The sequence below is a fragment of the Epinephelus moara genome, chromosome 1 (assembly GCF_006386435.1).
Source record: "Epinephelus moara isolate mb chromosome 1, YSFRI_EMoa_1.0, whole genome shotgun sequence".
NCBI lineage: Eukaryota > Metazoa > Chordata > Actinopteri > Perciformes > Serranidae > Epinephelus > Epinephelus moara.
Window position 1 is genome coordinate 6,372,124 of NC_065506.1, and position 8,701 is coordinate 6,380,824.

The window sequence follows — 8,701 nt, forward strand, 5'->3', positions numbered from 1 at the left end:
CTACATTGCATGTTATTATTTTATTCTGCTTTATGTTTATATTGTACAGCGTTATAATAAACTTTATTCCAGACTCAAGTCCATATAAGATACATACAAAAACACAGACAATACCATAAAAACAACACAACAAGTAGGTTTAAAACACTTAAATTTTACTTAAAGTTTAAAACTTCTTCTCATTTTTATATTGGTCCCATCCAACAAAATGATGTTCATTCAGCAAGACTTTTTTTTGGTCCATGTCTAAAAATAAATACATTTGACATGTGATTTTGTTGTTGTTTGAATTTTTATTTTATTTTTGCCAGTGCCAAACAGCAACAATGCTTGGGGATGTGGTCTTTTACAAATTTGAAAATACTGTAAGAATGTCACTTTTATAGAATTGTCTTCTTTATTTTATAATATATGATTAATGTCTACATCAATAAATGTTAACCATAGAATCGTATAGAATCATATCGTTCCTACACTGTATTGAATCGTATCGAATCGGTCTGTATTAAAAATATATCGTTTTTGAATCGTATCATAACCCGTGTATCTAGATACGTATTGAATCGTCTATCACAGAGAGATTCCCAACCCTAATATATACATATATATATACAGTTGTATGGTTCCATCAGTGGACATACCATGTATGCTTTGACCTTGGTCATACTTATATAGCAGTATATGTCTGCCCATCTTGTGAGCTCCTGCAGTAACTGCAGGACGACAGGGGCTGAGCTTGTAAGAGGATGTTTCTGGTGTTCCCTGCATCATGTCTCAAAAAGTCCTCCCCCTCTGGGACTTGATGGACCTTGAGATCCCCGCGGTGTCTCCACTATTCCCTGTTGTTGTCCCAGGGTTAACAGTTTAGTTCTCTCAAGGGCTGACTCTAAAGCCTGAGTCCCTGAGGGAAGGGGTGGAGCACTGTGCCCAGTGCCAGCGGCAGTAACTCCTGCCAGACAGGGAGTCCCAGGAGGCACCAGAATAAGCTTCACCTGATCTTGCTGTGCTCTCTGCAGGAGAGGTGGGGATGGGGGAAGTAATCCCTGAGTGCATTTAAAGAAAGAAAAAAGCCGTGAGTTGTGGCCAAAGTGGACACAAGCTTTGGTTAAATGGTTCAGTTGGCACAGGAACAAAGAGCAGCGTACCTGACTGATGGCTGTAACCTTCACCATCCCGGATCAATAGCTAAGCGCTCTCCCTCCATCAGCCGTATTAAGCAGTCAGACAGAGATGAATCCACAGCAACATCATAATTAGCCTTTAGATTATGGAAATCCTCTCAAACAACAAACAATTGCTCCCTGAAGCACCTTTTTCCAGCATTATCAACATCCAAGGCTGAATTTTAAACCAGCGTTAATCTGAGCTGCTTAAACCTCACACACACACACACACACACACACACACACACACACACACACACACACACACACACACACAATATGGCTAAGCATTGTGATCTCATTCACTGAGGCAGGGATTCAACATCAGTGTTAGCAGATGATATTGTGGATTCATAACATAATTTATGCCCATATGCTGCATGTTTAAGAGCTTTGTACATTCCTTTCAGTGACTGAATCTCATTTAAATATCTAAATAAAACAAGGTAAGTGGATCTGATTGATATGTATCTACAAGAAATGATATATATCTACAAGATTTATTTTTGACACAATTCCAACACTTGTAAGTTTTTATGGTTTATTGACTGACAAAAGCTTTCAGCTTTTAGGTTGTACAGATTTCAGGGATATAAAATACCAAAAAATACCAATGCCAGCACTGGTGAAATAATTCTACTACAGATGGTCCAATCAAAACAGGTTTGTACTCTGCTCATAAAAATGAGCAAAAACTAAAAAAATGTACATAGTTCAAATAACATATGGAGTGTTAAATATTTATGATCATGTTTCTATATTTAGAAATATTTTGTATCAATATGTTTTGTGTGTTTATTTTTCTCAAATTTGATGAAAACACATCTGATTTTTGTACTGTAATGCACTCCTGGACTAGTTGAAAGGGTAAAAGAAAAAAAGTATTAAGATATACATAACAGAAAACGTGTCTGTATCCTCGAGGCCTACAGTAATAGACATGTTAAAGTGTCATACAACATTTGCAGAACATGGAATCTAAATTGTTTACATCCATGTTTGTGCAGTCCATGCCACTCTTACCTCTACCAACTGTCGATCAGATGAACCATCAGCAGGATGCCCTTAGCAAACAAATGTTGTGCACCAATCTTTGTAGTTTTATGTTAGATCTCCATCACAAAGCAGCTGTTCTTCCCGGGGTATACATTAAAAAATAATCAAAGCATACATGAAACACAGAACAACACAGACATCGCAGTGGGGGCTTTTTTTTTCACTGAGAAAATGTGCAACATGTCTTCATAGTGAATGCAGCCCAGCTCATCATTGGGCCATGCCTGCAGCACCATGAAATGACATCCCAAAACATCTGAACATCATTGTATTTCAGCAATTTGTGTGAAATTGGCTACCAGTCTAACAATGGAAAACAGATCCTGTTTATTTGTTGGTATTTTATTGTGATGAAAGTTGCAAACCGCAGCTTTGAAAACAAGAGATACATCTGTAATGGACTGAAACAATGAGTCCATTCAAAGAAGCAAGCAAGCGAGTGGTGGAACGGGGTGGGGGCTTTATGATTTCTAAGAAATGTGCTTTAAATTGAGGAGAACCATCTGTAGTTGACAGCATGCATCCTTATTTCAGCCATGTAGACACAGCTCATAGTAGTGTTTGCTTATTAGCCTGCAGCGCATGAGAAGACACTAATACAATTCTTTGTTTCATGCTGTTACTCTGGGAAGCCACTTATTTTGTAGACACCATTTCCCAATAACAGAAGAAAAAAGCTTCTCGGAGGCACAGCGGATTTTTACTGCCCTAACGAGAAATGTGGATATGTAGTATTCAGCTGGAATTAAAACATCAGCCCTGTATTACAGACAGCGTGGAAGAAAGCCAGACAGCAGCAGGATGAAAGCCAGACAGCATGAGACAAAGGCAGAGCGGTGGAGGTGAAGGCACACATTTACAGTATGAAAAAACTGCAGCAAGACAGTAAAATATGCATCACAGAGCAAAGCATTTCTTTAAGAGACGGCCTTGAGACAGTAAAGAGGAGGAGGATGGTGGAAAAAGGTGAAAAGAGTGATAAAGACTGAAGGCAGAGAATCATCAGAAGGGAAGGTGGGATGCAGTGCTTGAATTGGGCTGGTACCCTGTTGGTATGGAGTACCAGCCGACCTGCTCCCCTCCTCCATCGTCTTGGAGACAGTACTTAATTCCCTTCGTCCACCTCGTCAGCCATCTCAAACAGCTGGTGATTATAAATCTGTCAGCAGCAGGAGTGAATGGTCAAACTTATGAGTTTTGTTTGGCATCTATGATACATTTTTTAAAGAAAATTGTGTCATTTTCCACTTCCTGCATAGCTCTCTCCATCCACCCTCCACATTCTCCCTGAATCTCCCCCTTGTGCGACTTTGCAGTTATGAGTCTCTTTACAGTTACTCACCGATGAGGCCACTTTCTGATGACATCTTAAGTTAGGGAAAACTTCGGACTCGGAAAAGACTTATTGCTGTTGGCAGTCCCACCACAAACTTTATTGTTCTTGCTGTGGTAATGATTCAAATGCAGCTTGCCAGGGCAGATATTTATGTAAGGTGTTACCTGAGGACAAGGAAATGTCTTCTTTACAGAGAGCATGCAGCAGCAAATCCTAGGTGACATACTGTGGGCTTATATTGTGCTGTATGTGCATGTTGATGTAGTTTTTAAAAGAATAACATCCAATATAAAGCAGGAGCCAAAAGAATTAGAACAAAGAAATCAATGTAATTACAATAGCATTATGTGCAAGATTCATTTAAAATTATATTCCTATATTTTTTACTTTTTTTTTTAAGAAAACATTAATCCAGGATATGAGAGGTCACATCACCATATATATTTTCCATTGTTAGAATAAAATCCATGGCTGCTAGATAATTATAATCATTACACATTCACATTTAGCCTCTGCTGCAGCTTACAGAGGAGGGGGATGTTTCAACAACCTCTTTATTTTTATTGAAACAAAAACAAAATATTTCTTTGTCTCTGCCGCTATTACTACTCGCCCCTCATCTCCCCTTTCATTTTTTGTCCACTTTACCCTGCATTGTCTATGTATAGCTCCATAATTGCCGCTCATGCTGAGCAGGCTTCCAGTTGTTACATCAGCTACATGTGTACTGCCTCTTAGGTTGTTTGCTATGTAAAGGATTGACCCGTAACCAAGCTGTTTCATTTCAAGTATGTTAAAATGGGCACTAATAACCCGAATGTAGTGTAATACTAAGGTCATGAGTCCAGGTTCCCCTGTTTAACCTTACCTCCCTAAAAGAAGTGGACGTGACTTGTTATTACTGATATATTTGATTTGTTGAATCATTATTTTCCTCCATGAAAACAAGTTAAAGAGTCTTAAAAATATATCATAATTAGCCTTCAGAACTCAATTTGTTTTTGTCTGTCATGTCTAATTTGTGTATTTGTAACTACTCATGCCGTCCTGACACACAATAGAGGTCATGACCTCAGTGCTTTCACTGGTAGCAGCTCATCTGCAAATGTTCTGTTGAATCTGTCATGTCATGTACCTGTCTTTATCTAGTTCTCTAAATCAGAGTAAGGACGTTATCATCAGCTGATGAACACAACATGACTCAGAGTCAGATTCTATCTTTTTTATGTCCGCCAAGAGATTAGCTTTTTTTATTTGCTTTTGGCTTTTTCCTTTTGGCTGATCCAATAATTTTATTTTTTTTCTATCATTTTAAAGTTAAAAACAAAACACTTCTTTGCGTTCTTAACAGGACTGACATGAGAAAACTGATACCGCTCTCAGGACAGTTCTAGCAAGTAACCTTATGTATACAGCACATTGTGTGCCTGCCTCTACCTCTGCCTCTGTCCCTGTTGGGTGCTGCATTCATATTTCCTCAAGATCCCAAGATGATGTGCCTGTGAGTGATATCACAGCAAGTCAGAAGTTATCTTTCAGCCTGATATGAAGTCATGGTGAAATGAAGGGGCACGTCACAGATTTTACATTTAGCCTACTTATTTTAGTTTAGCAGTCATGAGGGGAACTACTGGAGACAGTTGGATAATGTCTTCTGTGGCTCTGGAGGAGTTGCCAAGTCAAAGAAAACTACTGAAGTGACATCTTATATATGTGGACTTGGGTTTGGAGAAAAGCATTCAAAACTGCAGCTCGGCTTTTAACCAGAACCAAGAGGAGAGAGCACATCAGGCTAGTCTTAGCTGCTCTGGACTGGCTTCCTGTTACATTTAGAATGGATTTTAAGCTCCTCCTTGTATACAAAGCCATAAATGGGCGAGTACTAACTCCCTTGTTAACTGTTTGCCTTCAAGAACACTGCGATCATCTGCTGCTGGTTTATTGGAGGTTCCCAGCAACAGCTGCAAGAAGATCAGGGATGCAGCCTTTGTCAATTACGCCCCAGCTCTGAAACACACTACCTATAGATATCAGGGGAGCCAGCTTTCTAAATATGTTTAAAAAGAAAGCTTAAAACATATCTGTTCACTCTATGTAACTAACTAAATCTAACTTAGTCTTTTTATGATGTATTTCATTTTATGATTTATCGTGATTTGAAGATTTATGTTTTTTGTTTTTGATTATAAGATTTCATTTACTGTTTGTTTTAAGTGTTTTACATGTCCTTTTAGATTGAGTTGCCTTGTTTGTCTGTTTTGGACTGTGGTGATCATCAAAAATGCTTACCGTAACACTAACTTTTTAGCGCATTAGCTAATGTTAGCTTTGACAGCAAAACAAACTGGTGGAAACCGTTCAAGTGTTGTCCTCCTTTGTACAGTTGGCGTAGTAATCAACAGTGTTGGGAATGTTACTTTAAAAAAGTAATTAGCTATAGTTACTTGTTACTTACATCACCTCCTCATCATTCACCACTGAAAAGTGCCAGTCCTTCTAACATACTTCCAAACAAAAATAAACACCATCTACAGTAACCTCAACACCTCCAGGATCCCTCCCATCTCCCCACCTGCCTCACCACCCATTACCATTCAGCCCCTGTCCCACTTCTCTCCAGTATCCCCAGCACAGAACTACCATCATGACCGGAATAAAAACCTTTACCTGCACTCTGGATCCCATACCATCCAAACTCATTAAGGACTGCCTCCCTGTCATCTCCCCACACATTACTAGGGTTGGGTCGTCATGAGAAAAAAAAAAGGTCCGGTTTTCGTAAAAAAACAAACAAAAACACATCAAGTCGGTAATACCGGATTTTCACCACTTGGGGGCGCAATTGACTCATTTAAAATAAAAAACGACCTTAGGACAACAGAGTGACAGTAACACGTTGTTTCTTTTATTCCTTACAAATAAATTTTGCAGCTTACTCAATCAGTGCAAACAAGGGTTGCCTCCTTCGTCTGGCTCAAAGCCAAAGTGTTGCCATATTGACGCATTCTTTGATTTCTTTAAGACTAAATTGTCCGCCATTATCGACTCCCCGCCACTATTAAACAAACTCCAGGCTACAATAGAGGCCTCGGCGCATGCGCACTCGCACTCCCTAGCTCAGTCCCTGCCCCACCCCCCTCTCTCTCCTGCTCGCTGTGCACTTGGCGAAGAGGCAGACACAGGTGCCCACAGACTCGGGTGTACTATAAGCGGAGCGGACTCCGTGTAAAAATGTCCGTGAAAAATCCCCACGATGTGAAAAATACATGCCGAACAGTCTTTTGTGTGACACTGGTGCGCGGAGCGGAGTCCGTGTGGTCGTGCTTTGTGCGCACAGGGCTTGCGGACGTCCACTTTTGCCGGGCGGACCTCCGCGTAGTCCAAAACCCAGTCCAAGACGGAGTACCGAACCGAACTGGTATTACCGAGAACCGACCCAACCCTACTCATTACTGGTATTATTAACGCCTCCCTCAGCTCTGGTTCCGTCCCCCAAACCCTCAAAGTGGCTGCCATCACACCAGTCATCAAAAAACCCGGTTTAAACCCTGACAATCCAAGTAACTTCTGCCCCATCTCCAATCTCCCCTTTCTGTCAAAAATCCTGGAACATGGTGTCGCCTCACAACTCAGAACCCACCTCACCTCCAATGTTTGAATCTTTCCAGTCCAGTTTCTGTTCAATACATAGCACTGAAACAGCCCTCCTGAAAGTCACCAATAACCTCTTCCTCTCCTTAGGACACTCCAGACACAACATTCAACACTCAACATTCTCATCCTCCTTGACCTCACTGCAGCCTTAGACACCATCAATCACTCCATCCTGCTCTCCCGACTGGAATCATCTCTCCACATCACCAGCACAGCACTCTCCTGGATTCACTCCTACCTCATCAACTGACACCAGTTCATCAGTATAAATAACTGCACCTCCCCACCGCTCCCCTGTCCCAAGGTGTCCCCCAGGGGTCGGTGCTTGGTCCCCTCCTCTTCATCCTCTACATGCTCCCCCTTGGCAAGATCATCATGGCCTCCAGTTCCACTGCTACGCCGACAACATCCAATTGTACATCTCCACCAAAGCCATCACCAACACCACCCACTCCGCACTCACCAGCTCTCTCACTAAAATAAAATCATGGATGCAAACAAACTATCTCCAACTGAACAGTGACAAATCGGACATAATCATCATTGACCCCACACCCCGCACCAAAGCCACCCACAACCTCTGCCTCACCTTCGATAACTGCACTCTGTCTCCCTCACCATACACCCGCAACCTAGGAATCATCTTCGACAGCCAGCTAAGGTTTGACCACCACATCACTCACATCACCAGGACTGCCTTCTTCCACCTCAAGAACATCGCCCGTCTCCGCCCCTCACTCACTTCTCTGCTGCAGAAACCCTCATCCATGCATTTATCACATCCAGACTGGACTATTGCAATAGCATTCTCTATGGCTCATCATTCAAACTCCTCAATAAACTTCAATACAGGAGGTGAGGAGAGGAGAGAGGGACATGCTGGTAGAGAGATGGTATGTGTTATTAGATACTGTTAATGTCACGGTAACACTTCATAAGTAAGCCCGCGTTTTAGAGTGTACCTCTCGCCCACTTTCCCGGGAGTTAGTGTATAATTCCCAGGAACTTACATGTACTTTCCCGGGAGTTAGAGCATAATTCCTCCCGGTCACTTATCACATACTTTCCCAGGAGTTAGAGGATCCCTCGCGGTCACTTAGCACATACTTTTCCGGGAGTTAGAGCATAATTCCTCCTGGTCACTTACCACATACTTTCCCAGGAGTTAGTGTATAACGACGCGGTCACTTGGCACATACTTCCCCAGGAGTTAGAGTATCCCTCGTGATCACTTAGCACATACTTTCCCGGGAGTTAGAGTATAACTCGTCACTTATGTAATTTCCCAAAACTTATGGTTTAATTTCCTTATATGAATCTGTATATGTATGAAGTGCAACAAATGCTTTTGCCCTTTGCTCATGGCAGTTGATTCAGTCACTTTTATGTAGCCTATGTGTCATCAGGCAATTTCACCCACACTCCAGGGTTTTAATATTTATGTTTTGTTTACATTTCATTGAATGAGTTTGAATATGAATATGTCAAGAAA